The sequence below is a fragment of the Nyctereutes procyonoides genome, unplaced genomic scaffold (assembly GCF_905146905.1).
Source record: "Nyctereutes procyonoides isolate TBG_1078 unplaced genomic scaffold, NYPRO_anot_genome, whole genome shotgun sequence".
In the NCBI taxonomy this organism is placed as follows: Eukaryota; Metazoa; Chordata; class Mammalia; order Carnivora; family Canidae; genus Nyctereutes; species Nyctereutes procyonoides.
Window position 1 is genome coordinate 2,763,022 of NW_026575028.1, and position 24,809 is coordinate 2,787,830.

A 24,809-nucleotide genomic window follows, 5' to 3' on the forward strand; every position below is an offset into this window, starting at 1 on the left:
CATTCCCCATCTTTGGAAACCACATATTTTATTTCTTTTCCATGAGTTTGGTCTTTTTAGATTTAACATGTAAGTGAAATCATAGAGTTTATGTCTAGCTCTGACTTAGCATAATGCGCTCAGGCTCCATTTATGTTGTTACAAATGACAGAATTTCCATATTTTTTATGGCTGAATAACATTCCATTGTGTATATCTACTACATTTTCTTCATCTATTCATCTATTCTGTCGATGGACACTTAGGTTGTTTCTATGTCTTGGCTACAGTAAATAATGTCACAATGAACATGGAGGTGCAGATATTTTTGAGATAGTGACTTTGGTTTTTTTTCGGATATATACCCAGACATTAAATTGCTAGATGATATAGTAGGTTCTATTTTTAATTTTTTGAGGAACTCCATACTGTTTTCGATAGTGCCTATATCACTTTGCATTCCTAATAACAGTGCACAAGACTTTCCTTTTCTCCACATCCTCCCCACCACTTGCTATTTCTTGTCCTTTTGATGAAAGCCATTCTCATAGGCATGAGGTGACTGCTATCTTATTTGTGGTCTTGATGTGCATTTTTCTGATGATTAGTGATGCTAAGCACCTTTTCATATAAGTGTTGGCTGTTTGGATATCTTTTTTGGAACAATGCCTATTCAGATCCTGTGCCCATTTTTTTTTTAAGATTTTATTTATCTATATATGAGAGAGAGAGAGAGAGAGAGAGAGAGAGAGAGAGAGAGAGAGAGAGAGAGGCAGAGACACAGGCAGAGGGAGAAGCAGGCTCCATGCAGGGAGCCTGACATGGGACTCGATCCCAGGTCCCCAGGATCAGGCCCTGGGCTGAAGGCGGCGCTAAACCACTGAGCCACCCGGGCTGCCCCCCCCCTTTTAAAAGATTTTGTTTATTTTTGAGAGTGGGTGTGTGCACACAAGCAGTGGGTAGGGGCAGAGGGAGAGGGAGAAGCAGACTTCCTGTTGAGCAGGGAGCTGGACATGGGGCTTGATCTCAGGACCCTAGGATCATGACCTGAGCCAAAGGTAAATGCTTAATGGACTGAGCCACCCAGGCACCCCCAGGTGCCCATTTTTAATTGGATTATCTGGGGAGTTCTTTTGCAATTAAATTGTAGGAGTTCTTTATATATTTTAGAAATTAACATACTATCAGATATATGACTTGCAAATATTTTCTCTCATTCTATGGGTTGTTTTTCATTTTACTTACACTTTCCTCTGCCGTACAAAAGCTTTTCAGTTTGATATAGTCCTATTTATTGATTTCTGCTTTTGTTTCCTTTGCTTTTATTATCAAATTCAAAAAAACATCTTGAAGACTGACATTAAAGAGCTTACACCTGTTATCTAACCAGGAGTTTTCATGGTTTCAGGTTTTATGTTTAAGTCTTTAATCTATTTTGATCTGAGTTTTGTGTATGGTAAATGATAGTGGTCCAGTGTTCTCAAAACCATTTGTTAATTATACTTTCCCATTGAATATTTTTGACTCTTTTGTCATAAATTAATTGACTGTATATGTGTAGGTTTATATATGGGCTCTCAGTTCTGTTCCACTGATATATATGTCTTTTTGTATGCCTATACCATACTGTTTTACCATAGCTTTGTAATATCATCTGAAATCAAGGAATGTGATACTTCCAGCTCTGTTCTTCTTTCTCAGGATTGCTTTGGCTATTCAGGGTCTTTTGGGATTCCATACAAATTTTAGGATTGTTTTTTTCTACTTCTGTATACAATGTCATCAGAATATTGGTAGGGATTACACTGCATGTATAGATTGCTTTGGATAGTATGGACATTTAACATTAATTCTTCCAATCTATGAACAGAGGATATCTTTTAATGTATTTCTGTTTTCTTCAATTTCATTCATAAATGTCTGGTAGTTTACACTGTAGAGATTTTTCACCTCCTTTGTTAAATTTATTCTTAACTATTTTATTGTCTAGATGCTATTGCAAATGTGAACACTTTTTCATAAAACTCACTGTTAGTGATAGAAATGCAACTGATTTTATACGTTGATTTTCCATCTTGCAACTTTACTGAATTCACTGATTAGATCTAACAGGCTTCTGGTGGTATTTTTAGGATTTTCTACATATAAAACTGTATTTCTACTAATAAAGACACTTTTACTTCATCCTTTCCATTCTGATGTCTTTAATATCTATTTCTTGTCTAATTGTTTGGGCTAGGATTTTCAGTACTATGTTGAATAGAAAGGAGAGGACTTCTTAAAGTTGATTTTGTTGGGTGACTTAAAAGCTTCATGAACTTGGACATCCAAATCTCTCAACAGATTTGGGAAGTCCTTTTTTAATTTCATTACATAGACTTTCTGTCCCCTTCTCATTCTCTTCTCCTTCTGGAACTCCAACAATTCACAAATTGGTCCTTTTGTTAGTATCACTTATTATCACTTAGACTTTCTTTTTCCTGTGTTCTCCTCTGACTGGATAATTTCAAAGTTCCTGTCTTCATTCTCACTGATTCCTTCTTCAGCTTGATCAAGTCGGCTACTGAGGCATTTTTAATTTACTTCACTGAATTCTTCAGCACCAGAGTTTCTGTTTCGTTCCACTTCACAATGTCTATCTCATCACGAAACTTTTTGTTTTAGTCATACAGTGTTTTCAGGGTTTTGTTGAATTGTCTTTCTGTGTTTTCTTGCATTCTTCTTGTTCATTGAATTTCCTTAAAATAGTTATTTGGAACTCATTAAAGTAGAAGTTGCAGATTCCCATGTTTTGGGGGTTTGATAATTGGAAGATTATGATCCTGTGGTGGTGTCATGTTTCTTTGATTTCTGGTGTTCCTTTGAATTTTGTGTTGTCTTCACATTTGAAGTAGGAGTCACAACCCACTCCAGGATGTCCAAATTCATATTCTGTTTGCTCCAATAGAGTGCTGCATCCTCTGTGCACCTAGAGTTTCACAAAGGCTTTCTTCTTTGTTGGTGACTGTCTAAGTAAGTGTTCCCCAGAGGTTCACAGACCTCAGTCAAGAGCTGATTTATGGATCACTTCAGTGTCCACAGACAGGAACAAGGTCTGTCTCCCTATTATATGTTGCATGGGTGGGCACAATTCTTGCCATTCTTCCCTTGGTGTATAGTGGGAAATCCCACAGTTCCCACAAAGGCACTTCTGTTTGCATATGGATGCCAAGTATTTATTGTTAGGAGTATGTGGGAAGGACTAAAATGAGAAACATCTTATATAGCCACAAAGCTGACATCACTTCTCTGTCTTTCCACTCCACCCCTCTCCCACTTTAAGAACTGAAAAAAATTATAGAGAGATGGAAGAAATTGCTTCCCGCAGTATAAATATGGTTTACTATATTTTTATTTATCTCCATGCCATTTGTTTTGCTTTTCAGTGAAGTTGAGTGCCCTAGGCTGTCCTACTTCAATTATTGTATTACATCTCATTTCAATAATTTATATTACCTATTTGGTCTCTGAATACATCTGAATTTGGTTCTATAGGTGTACAAGATTGAAAAACCAGAGCAAACAGCTAAGGTGGAATTCTCCTACTTAAGTTGACTTAACAACACACTCCTCACATTCATGTAGTTTCTTAAAAATTTAAAGTTGTCTCATAAATTCAAAAACATGACACCTTGGTGGGAGAGGACTAGTTCCAGTACAGCATTTTGCTAAGCTCATAAGTCTTTCTGATTTTACCCACCTTAGATATGCCAAATAAATGTCTGAGCATTTCAGTGTAAATTAGAAACCTTAGAACCTAAGGAGGGGTCACCACTGTGGCCACTGCAGAAATGTGAGCCACCCAAGGCACAGCACCATATCAAAATAGGAGTATCCCTAGAACTAAGCAGGATCAACTATTCAAGCCAAAAACAAATGAGCCATTCTTGATCTTTTGTTTCCTTAACCTCAATATTTAATCCATGAGAATGCCAAAAGCTCAACCTACAAAGTATATTCTAGATGTGTAAGCTTTAAAACCATTAATTGGACCAGGGCAATACCCTCTTTAAGTACTTCAAAGGCTTCATACTTCATTTAGAATAAAACTCAAACTCCTTTAAAGTCTTAAATGACCTGGGTCTTTTCAACCTCTTTGGGCACATTTCCTATGAATCTCTTCTTTTATTATACTCAAAGGTGTCTTTTTTTCTATTTTCCTATTTTTTTTTTCTATTTTCCAAGCTCAATTCTGCCTCAGAGACTTTGTATTCACACTATCTTCTGCCAGGAATGCTCTTATCCTAGATATTCACATGGTTAATTTTCAATATTAAGGAGATAAATTCAAGAAAGACCTAAAAGATGGCTCAATATCTGCAAATCAATCGATGTGATACATCAGATTATAAAAGGAAAGATAAGAACCATATAATCATTTCAATAGAGGCAGAAAAAGCATTTAACAAAGTACAATATCCATTCATGATAAAAACCCTCAAGAGGGGATCCCTGGGTAGCTCAGAGGTTTAGCGCCTGCCTTCAGCCCAGGGCGTGATCCTGGAGACCTGGGATCGAGTCCTGCATCAGGCTCCCTGCATGGAGCCTGCTTCTCCCTCTGCCTGTGTCTCTGCCTCTCTCTCTGTGTGTCTCTCATAAATAAATAAAATCTAAAAAAAAAAACAAAAAAAACAAAAAACCCTCAACAAAGTAGCTTTAGAGGAAACACACCTCAATGTAATAAAGGACATATAGGAAAAATCCACAGCTAATATCCTCAATGGGGAAAAACTGAGAGCATTTCCTCTAGGGTCAGGAAATATAGGGATGTCCACTCTCACTACTTCTATTCCACATGGTACTCGAAGTCCTAGCCACAGCAATCAGATAAAAAAAGAAATAAAAGGCATTCAAATTGGCAAGGAAGTGAAACACTGACTATCTGCAAATGACATGACACTGTATATAGAAAATCTGGAAGACACCACCCAAAAATTGCTAGAACAACTCAACAAATTCAGGAAAGTTGCAGGATATAAAATCATGTACAGAAATCTGTTGCATTTCTATATACCAATAGTGAAGCAGGAGAAAGAGAAATTAGGCAATCAATTTCATTTACAATTGCACCAAAATCAGTAAAATACCTAGGGATAAACCTAATTAAAGAGATGGAATACCTGTACTCTGAAAAACTGCAAAACACTGGTGAAAGAAATTATAGGTGACACAAAGAAATGCAAAGACATTCCATGCTCATGGATTAGAGGAACAAATATTGTTAAAATGTCTATACTACCCAAAGCAATCCTTATCAAAATACAAAGAGCAGTTTCCACAGACCAAGAAGAAGCAATCCTAAAATTTGTACAGGACCAAAAAAGACCCTCGATAGCCAAAGCAAATCAAAGAAAAAGAAAATCAAAATAAAGTAAAGCTGGAGGCATCACAATTCTGGATTTCAAGTTATATTACAAAGCTGTAATATCAAAACAGTATGGTACTGGCACAAAAACAGACACACAGATCAATGGAACAGAATAGAAAACCTAGACATTAACCCATAAGTATATGGTCAATTAATCTTCAACAAGGCAGGAAAGAATATGCAATGGGAAAAAGACTATCTCTTCAATAAATGGTGTTGGGAAAACTGGACAGCAACATGCAAAAGAATGAAACTGAATCACTTTCTTATGGTATACACAAAAATGAATTCAAAATGGATTAAAAACCTCAATGTGAGACCTGAAACTACAGAAATCCTTGAAAAGCGCACAAGCAGCAACTCTTTTCTAGATACATCTCCTGAGGGAAGGGAAATAAAATAAACTACTGGGACTACATTAAAAAAAAAAGTTTCTACACAGTGAAGGAAAAAAAAACTAAAAGGCAACTTATGGAATGGGAAAAGGTATCTGCAAATGACATATCTGTTAAACGGTTAGTATCCAAAATATATATATATAACTTTAAAAACTCAACATACACAAAACAGAATAATCTGAAAATGGGCAGACCTGGATAGAAATTTTTCCAAAGGGGGGAGGGGCAAGATGACGGAAGAGTAGGGTCCCCAAATCACCTGTCCCCACCAAATTACCTAGATTACCTTCAAATCATCCTGAAAATCTACAAATTCGGCCTGAGACGTAAAGAGAGACCACCTGGAACGCTACAGTGAGAAGAGTTCGCGCTTCTATCAAGGTAGGAAGACGGGGAAAAAGAAATAAAGGAACAAAAGGCCTCCGAGGGGGAGGGGCCCCGCGAGGAGCCGGGCTGAGGCCGGGGTGAGTGTCCCCAGGACAGGAGAGCCCGTCCCGGAGGAGCAGGAGCTGCACCAACCTTCCCGGGCGGGCGGAAAGGGGCCCTGAGGGAGGTGGAGCAGGACCCAGGAGGGCGGGGATGCCCTCGGGCTCCCGGGGACACTAACAGACACCTGCGAGCGCAGGAGAGCGCTCCGAGCTCCCTAAGGGCTGCTGCGCGCACCGGAGCAGCTCGGAGGGGCTCGGGGCTCGGGAGCGGCTCCAGGGAGGGAGCTGCGGGGCGGGAGCGCAAATCCAACAGCGCAGGCCCCGGAGCACAGGGCGCCGGGACATAGCCCAGGATCCGGCCTCCCCCGGGACAGGCAGAGGCCGGGAGGGCCCAGGACAGCAAGGACGCTCCTGCCCCGAGCTGAGCAGATCAGCGGCCCCGCCCCGGAGCCTCCAGGCCCTGCAGACTGAGAGCCAAGAGCCCCTAGCCCCGGAGGCTGAATCCAGGCTTCCAGAGTTGCCATAGCAACTGCGGCTGCTCCTCCTGAGACCTCACGGGGTAAACAACCCCCGCTGAGCCCTGCAGCAGGCAGAGGCAGAACAGCTCCCCCAAGTGCTAACACCTGAAAATCAGCGCAACAGGCCCCTCCCCCAGAAGACCAGCTAGACGGACCAGTGATACTCCCCCGTGTTCCAATACAACTTGTTTTTGGCCACTCTGCACTGAGCAAAATGACTAGAAGGAAAACCTCACCTCAAAAGAAAGAATCAGAAACAGCCCTCTCTCCCACAGAGTTACAAAATCTGGATTACACTTCAATGTCAGAAAGCCAATTCAGAAGCACTATTCTACAGCTACTGGTGGCTCTAGAAAAAAGCATTAAGGACTCACGAGACTTCATGACTGCAGAATTTAGATCCAATCAGGCAGAAATTAAAAATCAATTGAATGAGATGCAATCCAAACTAGAAGTCCTAACGACGAGGGTGAACGAGGTGGAAGAACGAGTGAGTGACATAGAAGACAAGTTAATGGCAAAGAGGGAAACTGAGGAAAAAAGAGACAAACAATTAAGGGACCATGAAGACAGATTAAGGGAAATAAATGATAGCCTGAGGAAGAAAAACCTACGTTTAATTGGGGTTCCCGAGGGCGCCGAAAGGGACAGAGGGCCAGAATATGTATTTGAACAAATCCTAGCTGAAAACTTTCCCAATCTGGGAAGGGAAACAGGCATTCAGATCCAGGAAATAGAGAGATTCCCCCCCTAAAATCAATAAAAACCGTTCAACACCTCGACATTTAATAGTGAAGCTTGCAAATTCCAAAGATAAAGAGAAGATCCTTAAAGCAGCAAGAGACAAGAAGTCCCTGACTTTCATGGGGAGGAATATTAGGGTAACAGCAGACCTCTCCACAGAGACGTGGCAGGCCAGAAAGGGCTGGCAGGATATATTCAGGGTCCTAAATGAGAAGAACATGCAACCAAGAATACTTTATCCAGCAAGGCTCTCATTCAAAATGGAAGGAGAGATAAAGAGCTTCCAAGATAGGCAGGAACTGAAAGAATGTGTGACCTCCAAACCAGCTCTGCAAGAAATTTTAAGGGGGACTCTTAAAACTCCCCTTTAAGAAGAAGTTCAGTGGAACAATCCACAAAAACAAGGACTAAATAGATATCATGATGACACTAAACTCATATCTGTCAATAGTAACTCTGAACGTGAACGGGCTTAATGACCCCATCAAAAGGCGCAGGGTTTCAGACTGGATAAAAAAGCAGGACCCATCTATTTGCTGTCTACAAGAGACTCATTTTAGACAGAAGGACACCTACAACCTGAAAATAAAAGGTTGGAGAACCATTTACCATTCAAATGGTTCTCAAAAGAAAGCAGGGGTAGCCATCCTTATATCAGATAAACTAAAATTTACTCCGAAGACAGTAGTGAGAGACGAAGAGGGACACTATATCATACTTAAAGGATCTATCCAACAAGAGGACTTAACAATCCTCAATATATATGCCCCAAATGTGGGAGCTGCCAAATACTTAAACGAATTATTAACCAAAGTGAAGAAATACTTAGATAATAATACACTTATACTTGGTGACTTCAATCTAGCTCTCTCTACCCTTGATAGGTCTTCTAAACACAACATCTCCAAAGAAACGAGAGCTTTAAATGATACACTGGACCAGATAGATTTCACAGATATCTACAGAACTTTACATCCAAACTCAACTGAAAAGACATTCTTCTCAAGTGCACATGGAACTTTTTCCAGAATAGACCACATACTGGGTCACAAATCGGGTCTGAACCGATACCAAAAGATTGGGATCGTCCCCTGCATATTCTCAGACCATAACGCCTTGAAATTAGAACTCAATCACAAGAAGAAGTTTGGAAGGACCTCAAACACGTGGAGGTTAAGGACCATCCTGCTAAAAGATAAAAGGGTCAACCAGGAAATTAAGGAAGAATTAAAAAGATTCATGGAAACTAATGAGAATGAAGATACAACTGTTCAAAATCTTTGGGATGCAGCAAAAGCAGTCCTGAGGGGGAAATACATCGCAATACAAGCATCCATTCAAAAACTGGAAAGAACTCAAATACAAAAGCTAACCTTACACATAAAGGAGCTAGAGAAGAAGCAGCAAATCGACCCGACGCCCAGCAGAAGAAGAGAGTTAATTAAAATTCGAGCAGAAATCAACGAAATTGAGACCAGAAGAACTGTGGAACAGATCAATAGAACCAGGAGTTGGTTCTTTGAAAGAATTAATAAGATAGATAAATCATTAGCCAACCTTATTAAAAAGAAGAGAGAGAAGACTCAAATTAATAAAATCATGAATGAGAAAGGAGAGATCACTACCAACACCAAGGAAATACAAACGATTTTAAAAACATATTATGAACAGCTCTACGCCAATAAATTAGGCAATCTAGAAGAAATGGACGCATTCCTGGAAAGCCACAAACTACCAAAACTGGAACAGGAAGAAATAGAAAACCTGAACAGGCCAATAACCAGGGAGGAAATTGAAGAAGTCATCAAAAACCTCCCAAGACACAAGAGTCCAGGGCCAGATGGCTTCCCAGGGGAATTCTATCAAACGTTTAAAGAAGAAATCATACCTATTCTACTAAAGCTGTTTGGAAAGATAGAAAGAGATGGAGTACTTCCAAATTCATTCTATGAGGCCAGCATTACCTTAATTCCAAAACCAGACAAAGACCCCACCAAAAAGGAGAATTACAGACCAATATCCCTGATGAACATGGATGCAAAAATTCTCAACAAGATACTAGCCAATAGGATCCAACAACACATTAAGAAAATTATTCACCATGACCAAGTAGGATTTATCCCCGGGACACAAGGCTGGTTCAACACTCGTAAAACAATCAATGTGATTCATCATATCAGCAAGAGAAAAACCAAGAACCATATGATTCTCTCATTAGATGCAGAGAAAGCATTTGACAAAATACAGCATCCATTCCTGATCAAAACTCTTCAGAGTGTAGGGATAGAGGGAACTTTCCTCGACATCTTAAAAGCCATCTACGAAAAGCCCACAGCAAATATCATTCTCAATGGGGAAGCAGTGGGAACCTTTCCCCTAAGATCAGGAACCAGACAGGGATGTCCACTCTCACCACTGCTATTCAACATAGTATTGGAAGTCCTAGCCTCAGCAATCAGACAACAAAAAGACATTAAAGGCATTCAAATTGGCAAAGAAGAAGTCAAACTCTCCCTCTTCGCCGATGACATGATACTCTACATAGAAAACCCAAAAGCCTCCACCCCAAGATTGCTAGAACTCATACAGCAATTTGGTAGCGTGGCAGGATACAAAATCAATGCCCAGAAATCAATGACATTCCTATACACTAACAATGAGACTGAAGAAAGAGAAATTAAGGAGTCAATCCCATTTACAATTGCACCCAAAAGCATAAGATACCTAGGAATAAACCTAACCAAAGAGGTAAAGGATCTATACCCTAAAAACTATAGAACACTTCTGAAAGAAATTGAGGAAGACACAAAGAGATGGAAAAATATTCCATGCTCATGGATTGGCAGAATTAATATTGTGAGAATGTCAATGTTACCCAGGGCAATTTACACGTTCAATGCAATCCCTATCAAAATACCATGGACTTTCTTCAGAGACTTAGAACAAATTATTTTAAGATTTGTGTGGAATCAGAAAAGACCCCGAATAGCCAGGGGAATTTTAAAAAAGAAAACCATATCTGGGGGCATCACAATGCCAGATTTCAGGTTGTACTACAAAGCTGTGGTCATCAAGACAGTGTGGTACTGGCACAAAAACAGACACATAGACCAATGGAACAGAATAGAGAACCCAGAAATGGACCCTGAACTTTATGGTCAACTAATATTCGACAAAGGAGGAAAGACGATCCACTGGAAGAAAGACAGTCTCTTCAATAAATGGTGCTGGGAAAATTGGACATCCACATGCAGAAGAATGAAACTAGACCACTCTCTTGCACCATACACAAAGATAAACTCAAAATGGATGAAAGATTTAAATGTGAGACAAGACTCCATCAAAATCCTAGAGGAGAACACAGGCAACACCCTTTTTGAACTTGGCCACAGTAACTTCTTGCAAGATACATCCACGAAAGCAAAAGAAACAAAAGCAAAAATGAACTATTGCGACTTCATCAAGATAAGAAGCTTTTGCACAGCAAAGGATACAGTCAACAAAACTCAAAGACAACCTACAGAATGGGAGAAGAGATTTGCAAATAACATATCAGATAAAGGGCTAGTTTCCAAGATCTATAAAGAACTTATTAAACTCAACACCAAAGAAACAAACAATCCACTCATGAAATGGGCAAAAGACATGAAGAGAAATCTCACAGAGGAAGACATAGACATGGCCAACATGCACATGAGAAAATGCTCTGCATCACTTGCCATCAGGGAAATACAAATCAAAACCACAATGAGATACCACCTCACACCAGTGAGAATGGGGAAAATTAACAAGGCAGGAAACAACAAATGTTGGAGAGGATGCGGAGAAAAGGGAACCCTCTTACACTGTTGGTGGGAATGTGAACTGGTACGGCCACTCTGGAAAACTGTGTGGAGGTTCCTCAAAGAATTAAAAATAGACCTGCCCTACGACCCAGCAATTGCACTGTTAGGGATTTACCCCAAAGATTCAGATGCAATGAAACGCCGGGACACCTGCACCCCGATGTTTCTAGCAGCCATGTCCACAATAGCCAAACTGTGGAAGGAGCCTCGGTGCCCATCGAAAGATGAATGGATAAAGAAGATGTGGTTTATGTAAACAATGGAATATTACTCAGCCATTAGAAACGACAAGTACCCACCATTTGCTTCAACGTGGATGGAACTGGAGGGTATTATGCTGAGTGAAGTAAGTCAATTGGAGAAGGACAAACAGTATATGTTCTCATTCATTTGGGGAATATGAATAATAATGAAAGGGAATATAAGGGAAGGGAGAAGAAATGTGTGGGAAATATCAGAAAGAGAGACAGAACATAAAGACTTCTAACTCTGGGAAATGAACTAGGGGTGGTGGAAGGGGAGGAGGGCGGGGGGTGGGGGTGAATGGGTGACGGGCACGGAGGGGGACACTTGACGGGATGAGCACTGGGTGTTAATCTGTAAGTTGGTAAATTGAACACCAATAAAAATTAATTTATTAAAAAAAATTTTTTTTTCCAAAGAAGACATAGATATGGCCAACAGACATATGAAAAGATGCTCAACACCACTTATCATAAAGGAAATGGAAATCAAAACTATAATGAGATATCACCTCACATTTCTCAGAATAGCTAAAATCAACAGTACAAGAAAAATAGGCTTTGGAGAGGATATAGAGAAAGGGGAACCCTCTTGTACTGTTGATGGGAATGCAAATTGGTGCAGTCATTCTGGAAAAAGTATGGAGGTCCTCAAAAAGTTAAAAATACAGAACACTACTATCATCCAGCAATTGCACTACTAGGTATTTAGACAAAGAACACAAAAATATTAATTCAAAGGGATATGTGAGCCCTGATGTTAACAGCAGCAGTGTCTGCAATAGCAAAATTATAAAAACAGCCCAAGTGTCCACTGACTAATGAATGGATAAAGAATACATGATGTATTACACACAACCACACACACACACAATTAAGGATCATCAGATACGTGTGATAAACCTCTAAAATGAGAGAGGGCCAATTGGGTGACTTAGTTGTTAAGCATCCAATTCTCACTTTTGGCTCAAGTCACGATCTCACAGATTAGGCGATTGAGCCCTGTGTGGGGCTCCACACGTAGCAGGGAGTCTGCTTGAGATTTTCTCCCTCCACTCTACCCCTCCCCAACCCTGCCGCTGGCATGTGCATGTATTCTCTCAAATAATACATAAATCTTAAAAAAATAAGATGAGAAATTTTTAAATCTTAATAATTGAGGTAGAAGGAAAAACAATTCAGAAAACAAACAAAAAATGTTTTTAAAAAGATCTAATTTTCTCAGAGAAATTCAAGAAGATATAAAAGCTACAAAACAAGATTTAAGAGGTCATGAAAAAGAACATTCAGAATATGAGAAAGTTAGAATCTCATTACCAAAATAAAAAAATTCAGAAGGACTGAAGATAAAGTCAAGAAAATAACCCCAGAGCTGGAGGAAAGAAAGAAGTTAAAAATGTAAAATAAACTGAAGATTAATCTAGTGAGATCCTAAATCCAACTATTAGAGATTTTAGAAGGTAAGATCAATGAAATGGAGAAAAGAAAATGATCAAAGAACTAATTCTAGAATTTTTCTGAGCTTAAACAAAGGGGGAAAGAGAGACAATATATTCCTAAACCCAGGAGTCTTCATAAAAAGACTCTGGTCAAGATGTTTTAGTAAGTTCATGTTTTGGGGCATATAATGTATAGCAGTGACAGAGCACTCTAAAAAGCTACAGCTGGGATTAAATATAATCTAAACATATTTGTGGATCAGAATGGAACACAAATATAAAGTGAGATGCAGGGCTGGATACACAGCCTGCCTGTAATTTGGATCAGCAAAGTAAACTGGGGTGGTTAGAATCTGACTTTCAAAGAATGATGAGACTAAAAGCAGTTTATAAGATATATAAGCTCATTACTTAAAACTAGAAGCCAAATTTCCCTACCTTTATCCTTCCCAATAATTAATTGCTCTCTAGGATTAGGGCACAGAAAATCAGGAAGATAGTCTCAAGAACAGAAACAGAAACAAGGCATTTACTGGCTCTACGGGTTGATCTCTGTAAAAGCTTCAATATCATGGTGGGTCAGAAACTACCATTAAACTGAAAATATTCATGGTACCACTATTTTTAAGTGCTCTTAACTAAAAAAATCTGTGTCTCCATCAACACTACAGAAATTATTAGATAGATAAATGCTAAATAAATAAGTGATATAGTCACATGTAATGCAAATAGCACAAGACTGAAAGAAAATGTATTAAGTGGAAGAAAAACAAAGTGCAAGAACCCAGACACAGTATTTACTTTATAACTCCATTTAATGTAATTAAAAAACAGGTAAAATCAATATATGCTTTTAGAAGTCAGAATTCTGGTTACTGAAAGGAGGGGAACACAAAGATGGCTTCTGAAGATAGTTATTACTGTATTTCTTAAACTAGGATCAATTTACAATACATTTTTCAGTTTCTGAAAATGTAGTGAACTGAACAAAATACACTCTCCTGTAAGTGTGTACTTGAGTAAAGAACTTAACAAATAAGTTACTGAAATTAAAAAGAAAAACTAAACAAGTGTGAGACTTACCACTGAACATAGTTGAAGACAGTAAATAAATTGGAAGATAGTATCAGGAACTCAGAACACAGAAAAGACAGATAAGGAGATAAAGACAGAGAAATTAAGAGATATGGAAGAAAGATTTGAGAGACTCTAGTATAGGTCTACCAAGAATTGCAAAAGAAAACAACTCTAGAGAGACTGGGGACAGGATACTTGAAGAGGTAATTGTTGCTAATTTCTCCAAAATAGTGGAAAAAATGAGTTTTCAACTTTAAAGCACTGCTGCATATCTTGTATAAAATGAATAAAAATAAAAGTTCTACTGTCAACACTTAGGAGCTCAAGCCAAAGGGGAAAAAAACAGGGAGAAGAATAGAGGTACTGACAAACTTATTTTGCATAGTAGCTCATCAGAGAGCCTATGAGATATTGACAGAACAGCAATTACAGTTTTAAATGTATGATTCAAAGTCACAAGTAACAAACAGGAGTACTGGGAGAGTGAGGGAAGGTAAGGAGCAGTTTAAGTGAGCTAAATCTTAACCTGCGTAGCAAAGAGTCAATTAAAAAAAAAAACCAGTATTGAGGCTAGAGTAATGAAGAAACTTCAAAAAGAAAAAATAATGTACTACAGGAGGTGGAACTGAAAGCAGAAAAGATAGTAATGTTGCCTTTCTTTTGGTCCTTTTGTACTATTTGATTTCGCACCATGGTCATGTAGTATATTAATTATATATCTCACAAAATAGGATAACAGATAATGTTAGGCCTACAAAAAGTGAAGTTGCTGTTCCTAGCTACATAATAGAGGATGTTGATTCTCAGTCATTAAACAAAAGATATTACTTAAAATTTTAGCATTAAGTCCCCTGCTGCTGGCTCTAGGATTTAAATGTCCCCATCTCAGAAACATGCACCCCTATGTTTAGAGCAGCATTATTTACAGTAGTCAAATTATGAAAGCAGCCTAAGTGTCTTTATCGATAGATGAATGGATAAAGAAGATGTGATACACACACATACTCTTATTATTCAGCCATAGAAAAGAATGAAGTCTTGGCATTTGCAAGAATGTGGATGGAGCTAGAGTGTACAATGCTAAGTGAAACAAGTCAGAGAAAAACAAATACCATGTAATTTCACTCACATATGGAATTTAAGAAACAAAACAAGTGAGCAAAGGGAAAAAGAGAAAGACAAACCAAGAGACAGACTCTTAACTATAGAGAACAAACTGATGTTACCAGAGGGGAGGTCAGCGGCGGAAGGCGGGGCGGGGGGGGTGGGTGGGCATGAGTGAAATGGATGATGGGGTTTAAGGAGTATGATTGTCATGATGAGCACCAGGTAATGAAAATAAAAACTTAAAAAAAAATTACATATAGGGATGCCTCGGTGGCTCGGCAGTTGAGCGTCTGCCTTCGGCTCAGGGTGTGATCCTGGAGTCCTGGGATCGAGTCCTGCATCGGGCTCCCTGCATGGAGCCTGCTTCTCCTTCTGCCTATGTTTCTCTCTCTCTCTCTCTCTCTCTCTCTCTCTCTCTCTCTCTCTCTCTCTGTCTCTTGTGAATAATAAGTAAATAGAATCTTTTAAAAAATTTACATATATAAAGAGACTGAGTAAAACACAGTTTACATAAAATTTCAATACTTGGTATCTGTTATAATCTTGCTACTAAACAGTGACTGCTGGATTAAATGTAATAGATATTAAAGCAAAAGACAAGAATTAGGACCTTGGGGTTGGAGGAAGCAGAAAAAGGTATCAAACTAGGTTTTCCAGAAATGGCTGACATCCAAACTGAGTCTTAATGGAAAAAGAGTGTTAAGTAGGCCAAACAAGGAAGGGTACATTAACATTTAGAAAAGGACAGAAGCATATGGAAAGACAGGGAAAAGGGAGCTTAATATACTAAAGAACAGCAATATCCACTAGAACTTTTACATCATGTTAGAAACGTTCTTTATCTGTGCTGTCCAATATAGGAGTTGAGGAATAGATTTTAAATTTTTATTTAGTCTAATTAATTCAGTTTTGGGGGTGGGGGAGAACAACAAGAGAAGGTGAGAGAGAATCTCAAGAAGGCTCCATGCCCAGTGAGGAGCCCAACCATAGGGTTTGAGCCCATGACCCTGAGACCATCATCTGAGTAGAAATCAAGAGTCAGACACTTAACTGACTGAGCCCCCAGGTACCCCCAGTTTTAATTAATTTAAACAGCCAAGTCTAGAGGCACCTGACTGGCTCAGTTGGTAGAGTGGGCAACTCTTGGTTGTGAATTCAAGCCCCATGTTGGGCGTAGAGCTTACTTAAAAATAAGTAACTAAATAAAAAAAGGAAGATAAGGGACACCTGGGTGGCTCAGCAGTTGAGCGTCTGCCTTTGGTTCAGGGTGTGATCCTGGAGTCCCAGGATCGAGTCCCACATCAAGCTCCCTGCATGGAGCCTGCTTCTCCCTCTGCCTATGTCTCTGCCTCTCTCTCTCTCCATGTCTCTCACGAAAAAGTAAATAAAATCTTAAAAAAAAAAAAAGTAAATAAATGAAATGTCAGGATATTTAAAAATAAATATGGGGTGCCTGGACAGCTCAGTAGTTGAGTGTCTGCCTTTGGCTCAGGTCGTGATCCCAGGGTCCTAGGACTGAGTCCTGTATCAGGTTTTCTCTATATGTGTCTCATGAATAAATAAATAAAATCTGGGCAGTCTGGGTGGCTCAGAGGTTTAGCGCCACCTTCAGCCCAGGATGTGATCCTAGAGACCTGGGATCGAGTCCCACGTCAGGCTCCCTGCATAGAGCCTGCTTCTCCCTCTGCCTGTGTCTGTGCCTCTCTCTCTGCGTCTCTCATGAATCAATAAATAAAATCTTAAAAAAAATTAAATAAAATCTTAAAAATAAATAACCATGTCTAGAAGTTGAAAAAGAATGGCAAAAATAAGGAACATGATATGAAGAAAGGACAATGTGAAAGGCTGAGATATGAGCACAAGGCAGATAGTGAAGGGCCCAGCATGTGTTGCCACATTGTTAATTTTTATTTATTTTTTAAAGATTGTATTTATTTATTCATGAGAGACAGAGAGGCAGAGGCACAGGTAGAGGGACAAGCAGGCTCCCTGCAGGGAGCCTGATGTGGGACTTGATTCCGGCACTCCGGGATCATGCCCTGAGCCAAAAGCAGACGCTCAACCGCTGAGCCACACAGGCATCCCTGTTAATTTTTATCTTGAAAGTCAGAATGAAACATGTGAGGCCTCTAAGTAGTCGAGAGACAGGATTAGCTTTATACTGAGAAAAGATCACTCAAGCAGCAAGTGGCATATAGAACAAATAGGGAAAGAATAAAGACACATGGGTAGAAAACCTATAGAAACAGTGGAGAAAGAACAAGAAGATAAGTTTATGCAGAAGTTGACCTAAGAAGTTTATGGGATGGTTTTGAGTGATATAATACAATTAAATATAAATAATGATTAAATAGAGACATAGCTTCATCATTTTGAGAAGAATACAGATTTCTGGCTTGAAAAACTGAATGAATTAAACATTCACTGAGACAGAAAAAAACAAAAATAAATAAGTAGCTCCATCTTAGCTTTTATAATTTGTTTCCAGTGGGAATTGTTAAACTATTCTCCAGTCTCTTTAAAGGAGAAACCAAGCATACCAGAAAATTGAGGTCAAAAGTCTTGGGAGCTTTTAGCTTAAATCACTGTTGACTATTCCCTTTCCTTCAGAGTCCACATATCCCTTTGTCATTAAATCTTCTGTTCATTCTACCTCCTCAAATTTTCTTCATTGTCTAACCCTAATTCATTATTTCTTCCCTGGATTACTTTAATGTCTCTTTTTAGTACCTTAATTATTCACATTTTCCCATTCCTAAATCAGGTAAGATTTATAAGAGTAGCATTAGGTGACAAAAGGAAACCAAAGTTTCAGATCTGTTCCTTCCCATTTATTAGTATAACTGGCAAAATTACTCACTTTATTAGAGCCTCAGTCTCCTCAATTATATGAGTACATTGAAGACAGCTTTCTCACAGGCAGCTGAGAGGCTTCCATAAATTAACTCAGTATGTATTCAGAACACGTGAAACAATCTAATAATAATTTTATTATTGGTGGTGGTGTATTTATCGTAACTTTCTGTATATCAAATAGGATTTCATTCACAGAAGGCGATCATTAAATATTTGTGTGACGTGCAGTTGGTTTGGTTTAGGCTGTTATAAAATTACTTTTGAGATATTAGATGTATATAGAGAAATTGACAAAAATACAACTTTTTCTAAGATTTAATAAAAGCTACCTTTTAAAGAGACATCTATTCATTTTGTCAAATGAACTCTTTAGGACTCCAAGAATGAAAAAGATGAGAGCCCTCCTTTCTTCCTTGAGAACAGAGACTATGTCTTACAATTATACTGCCAGGATGTAAAACAGCTCCTAACGATTTAATAGAAAAGAAAACATGCACACAGATCATTTCGACTGATGGTAGAAATGACAAGCAGTAAGAGAAGTTCAGATTAAACTCAGAGAAAGTGGTGACTATTCCCTGCTGTGATAACAAACTGACAAAGAAAGACGGGGTAAGGGATAAAAAAAAAAAAAAAAGAAAAACAGAAGGAGAGAAGTTAGGAAGGGAAGAAACGAGATGAAAGTGAGGTACAAGGGCCAGGGAACAGTGAACAGAAGGAAAGGGCCAGATAAAGAATCTTGAATTAATATGCTAAGGAGCCTGAATTTTTTCATGAAAACAATGAATAACCTTTGGAAAATTTGAAGGGGAAATGACATGGTCATATATGTGTTTTAAAAAGTATTAATCAGGAAGAAATAGAATAAAAAGACTAGCAAAGGACAAAACTAGCCAGAGGGTCAATTATTTAAGATAGTGTTGCAAAAAGAAAAAATGCTACAAGGAGAAAATATGTTGCAGAGATATAATTCTAAAGATGAGTAAGATGTGATTGAAAATGCTGTGGTGGGGGGTGGGGGAGAGAAAGTAAGCCATTAGTAATTATTTACTGGTTTCTGCCTTGACCAACTGAGTAAATGGATCACATCTATTACTAATAGATATAGTGGTATAAAGAGGGTTTTGTTTGTTTTTGATTCCTAAGTAATCTCTACACCCAACATGGCTCAAACTCAGAACCCTGATATCAAGTCACACGTTCCACCGACAGAACCAGTCAGGTGAAGTGCTTTTGTAAAAGAAAATGATGAGCATAATTTTAGCCATGTTGAGGCTGTTGGAATATTCAGGAGGTCATTTACAGTTGGTTGCTGATACAAATGTTCAAATCTTGAAAGAAAGACATGTGCTGGAGTAAAATATGCATATGTGTGTTTATCTATTTACTTGGAAGTCATCAGCACATATAGATGGTAGAAGCCATTAAACAGTTAAAATTTACTGGGGAGAAAATATCAGGAGTAGAAGTATAGGAGAAGAGAAGAGACCTAAAAATGGACTCATGGGGAGTATAAACCTTAAGGGAAAGAAAAATGAGCCCTTTAAAAAATGGCCAAAGATGCAGGAGGAAAACCAGGATAAGGAATTAAAAGAACCAAAGATCAATCTTTAAACAATGCGAAGAACTTTCTATAAAGAATTTATTCAGGCTAGATCTCATTTAATGCTATATGCTCATCAGGATAAAGGCCTCGATATGCTCCTTAAAGTAACTAAAATACTTGTGAGTATACATTTATTCTGCTAAAAATTTATAAGAAGTTCACTGTTAGAGCATAAAGATATGAGAAATGATTCTGAAGGAATGGGTCTATAAAGACATGTAAAAAATCATCCTCATTACTTAAGAGGAACATTTCATGGTTTCCTCTTCAGTCACCAGCTTAACCTTTATAAAATGTGTGAGTATAGGGAGTTGTTATAAATTTGAAGTAATATGGCAACTAGAAAACTGAGGACCCAAGATTTAGAACTAAAACCAGGCCATAAAATAATTTTAAATCGTGTTGATTTTCAATGTTAGATATAAAGAGTAACAAAAACCTCAGAATTTATGGACCATTATAAATGAGTTAACGTGACAGATACTGTACATTTGATTACCAATAAAAATAATTTAGTTTTAGTAGAATGTAGGCAAATTTATTATATATCATCCATAGGCTTCTGAAATTATTAAAAAAAATAGCACAGTAAAAGATTATCTAAAAATTGAGCCTGGAGTAATGTGACTGTGCTATATTCTTCATTTTGAAAAGACAAACAGGAAGTTCTACTTTTCTTTCTGTTGGCAACTTTTCAAGAGGGAGAAATAATTTTAAATGACTGAAGATATCACCCTATGAATTATTCATAAACAGGAAACAAACCCCAAAATACTTGGATTCTTAACCTAAAACATTTCCTTATATGCAGTTTCTATTAAAACTCACGGGAGAGGGATCCCTGGGTGGTGCAGCGGTTTAGCGCCTGCCTTTGGCCCAGGGCGCGATCCTGGGGACCCGGGATCGAGTCCCCCATCGGGCTCCTGGTGCATGGAGCCTGCTTCTCCCTCTGCCTGTGTCTCTGCCTCTCTCTCTCTCTGTGTGACTATCATAAATAAATAAAAATTAAAAAAACAAACAAACAAAACAGGAGAGTTTTTGCTCTATATCTAAAACCTCACATTTCAAACACAAAGAATTATGGCACCTAGTCAGGCCTAAGTTCTTTTTGCATATAATCTTTCTGGTTTTGATAAAAAAATGTTTTAACAAAGTTCAATTTGGAAACAGTATTATCATGCAGGATCAAAACTTAGTTTGCATCCTTTTTGGTCATAGATTAATTGCTCTTCTGCTTCAAAGGCAATATATTAAAAAATATATTACTCCTTTTGTTAGGAGTACTTTCAGTTTTATAGATTCAGGATTATCCTAAGGCTGTCTAGAAGTTATCAGCTGATGATTAGGTAATTTAGGTGGAATAATGGATTTAACGCAGTTAGTTCTTCAATCTAATTTGTCAGGCCAAGGACTGTTAGGGCAGATTCTGACTTACCCTTTAACTAATTAACTTTGAGTAAAATGTCTTGCTTCTAACCTTGTTTCACTTTGCCATAGGTTACAGATCAGTATAGTGAGGCTCTTTCTACCTTACTTTCATAAAATAAGGATTCATACCACATATATAAAATAGTCTGAAATTCTTTAAGAAATCAGAATGCATTTTCAGGACTACTAACACCACACTAACTTTGGCTCATTTTCTAAAAAAAAAAAAAAAAAAAAAGTTTTTCCATCATAAATATCAAAATAGAAGAGTGATGGTTTTGTATTGCAAGCAGGTCCCTGAAAATGATAAGGTTTATTTGACTTCAGTATGTATATTACAAAATTAAAACAAATATTAAATTGAAGTAACTGTGTCCTGTGGTAACAATTAATAACCAAAAAAAGAAATAAGACACAAAGAAGCAAGCAGGCATGGGGAAGTGAAGAGCAATCAGTAGACAAATTATTCCATATCTTTTGTTATGAAAAAGGTTAAGAGATAAGATATACTGATGAAAGAAGAAATGCTGAGTCAAAATTGTTATCCTTAGATTATTCTTTAATGTCTACATATTTTTGTTTATTCTTTTTTTTCTCAAGAAAAAGGGATAAGTGATTGGTAAGGTCAAGTATCAGAATAGCAATCTTTAAAAATCAAATCTGACAAGTAAATGGAATGAAGAAAGTTAAAATTATAATATTCTTTTTACTGAATTATCTTCCTCAACTTAGGTCCTTTTTATGTTAAATTTATAGAATTCTGGGAAACGTGCCTTCATCCATATGCTTACAATAAAATCAGTTGTCTTGGCTTCTGAGTGTTGTTTTCCTATGGCAGAAAATGCTAGTTAAAAAGAACAAGAAACAAAGCCAAACTGAGGGGTTATTGGACAAGATCAGCAATTTTGACCAAACCTCCAGACATAAGCAGTTGGCATTTTTTTCAACCTCTAATCTAGCTTAAAACAGTACATTGTAAGTTCCTTGATATTTATCAACGGAAGTTAAACAAGAAAGACTTGACATTTTGGAAACATACATCAGACTCCTCTAACACTGAAGCAAACTGCTTTTATTTATAATCTTTCCTTTTTAAAAATGTGATTTTCTCTTTCCTCCTTATCAATCTCTTAAACTGCTAGACTACTATTGCAGATTAAAGGATAAAGGGACACCTAGATGGGTATTAATGAGATAATTTTTAAAAATTTTCCAAATTTCATGTTCTACCTAAAACTGAAAAGGGGAAGCCAAAGAACTTATGAATACCAAAACAAGCTTTTCATTACATAGTAGGACATTGTTCTATCAAATATTTCTTGAAATCAATGGACTACTTTCAAGCCATTGATTAATCTTTTGATTACTGTGATCATGAATGCCACAACCAATAATGATAATAATTTAATTTTCACAACCCCAAAAGGTAAATGTATCTTCATTTTAGAGATAGTTAAGATACAGAGAAGTTAATTAACTTGTTCAAATTTACAAAAAAGTGGCAGAGATTTTATCTCTAGTTTTGACCTATGTCTTTATTTTTTTAAAAGATTTGCTTATTCATGAGAGACAAAGAGAGAGGTAGAGGCATAGGTGGAGGGAGAAGCAGGCTCCATGGAAAGAGCCCAATGTAGGACTCGATCCTGGGACTCCAGGATCACGCCCTGAGCCAAAGGCAGATGCTTAACCGCTGAGCCACCTTTAAAAATATTTAAATTTTTACTACATACAATTATTTTTAAATTTCAGAGACTTTCAAAGCCCACCAATATTCCATGTTCAGTACACAACCAGCAATCAACTTAAAAAATTTTTGTACATTTACATCAAGTTGAGTACTGTGCTAAAAAGTGTATGTGTACAAGGGGGTGTTTACCAGCAGAGGCACAGTATGTAAAGAGGGAAAGAGATGCATAAGGTATTAAATACTCCATTGTTGTGAAACCTGAAAAAGAAAAAGGTATCAATGGAAGTATAAACTGAATTTGGGATTACAAGAGATTCATCAGCCTTCATAATGAAAACAAAACTGGAAGTCTTAAACTTTAAATATTGACATTGTTTTCAAGTGATTTTGAGGTTATTAGAAAACATTTTCAGAAATCAAATAGAGGTAGCTAAGGCACCGGGGTGGTACAGCCAGTTAAGCGTCTGACCCTTGGTTTCCGCTCAAGTCATGATTTCAGGATCACAGATCAAACCCCATGTTGGGTTCTGCACTCAGTACAGAGTCTGCTTAAGACTCTCTCTTCCCGGGACGCCTGGGTGGCTTGGTGGTTGGGTGTCTGCCTTTGGCTCAGGGGCCTGATCCCAGATTCCCAGGATCAAGTCCCATGTCGGGCTCCCTGCATGGAGCCTGCTTCTCCCTCTGCCTGTGTCTCTGCCTCTCTTTGTCTCTTATGAATAAATAAATAAAATCTTAAAAAAAAAAAAAAAGACTCTCTCTTTCCTGGGACGCCTAGTGGCTCAATCTGTCTTCAGCTCAAGGTGTGATCCTGGAGTACTGGGATTGAGTCCCACACTGGGCTCCCTGCATGGAGCCTGCTTCTCCCTCTGCCTATGTCTCTGCCTCTCTCTGTGTGTCTTGCATGAATAAATAAATGAAAATCTTAAAAAAAAAAAAAAAAGACTCTCTCTGCCCCTCCCCCTCCATGCACCAGTTCTCTCTCTCAAATAATATTTAAAAAAAAAGGACATCAAATACAAGTAGCTAATAATTCTAATGTAGCACACAATATGTATCAGATAATTTTTTAATGGAAGGAAAAGATATTTAGAGATTTATATATATAATATCTTTTAAAGGTATGTATGAGATACTGTATGGAAGCTCACTGGGAATCTGAAGAGGGGGAGATCACCAAGGAGATGATATATATATTTATCCCAACCACCCTGTAAAATGTGGCCATTGTTAATTCTCTGCAAATAATTCTCTCTCACACACACACACACTCATGCCTGCACATATGTGTATACATGCACAGACTCTGTATTCAAATCCTACTTCCAATCCTTTCTCTGTGACTAAGATTTCTGACTTGCTACATTCAGAGTAAGATAACATACATTCCTCTTTGGTACCCATGAATGACATGTTACACTTCTGACAAGTATCCAAGAATACATAACCTTGAAATGTATTCTATTAAAAAGTAAAAAATCTTGGCAGGCTCCAGTGAGGCATGTCTAGGTTCCTTTCCCACTCAGTCACTGGTGAGACTTTTGAGTTCATTATCACCTCATCAGTATGTTTGTCAGCTGCTAATGGTGAGAGAAGACTAAGCCACTTACTAACAGAACTTTCTGACTTTTCTAAAGCAAAAGTAAACCCATGACAGATGGATACTTTTTAGGCCTACCATACCCATTTATTCATTTTAATTTATTGGATCAATTAACTCAATTCAGAATAGGCAACAACTAACACTAGATATGTGTTTAAATGGGCACCAAATACTGTATTGTCACTAAGAGCAAGAAAGTTATGATGTAAGCTGGCAGAGTTAAAAGCACTAAACCTACCTTTGATATAATGCTAATAATACTTGGGTTTAAGTCTGGCAGAGACTGAGAGAAGAAATTCAGAAGGTAAAACAGCAGAAGTGAAATCCTGGTAAAGGCAGTGAAGTGCCCTAGGAAACCAAAAAGCTAACAATATAGGCTTCAAGATATTAAGTAGTTACATGTTCCAACTGTAAATGAGGGATATGTGTGGTTTTTTTGGTTTGTTTG

The 24,809-nt window shown here is 37.9% G+C and overlaps 1 protein-coding gene across 14 annotated transcripts in view; it reads right to left on the reverse strand.

Moving 5' to 3' along the window:
- The window catches only part of ERC1 (ELKS/RAB6-interacting/CAST family member 1), a 527,112-nt gene that overhangs the window by 202,605 nt on the left and 299,698 nt on the right, over positions 1-24,809 (reverse strand). The gene's annotated exons all lie outside the window — the stretch shown is intronic.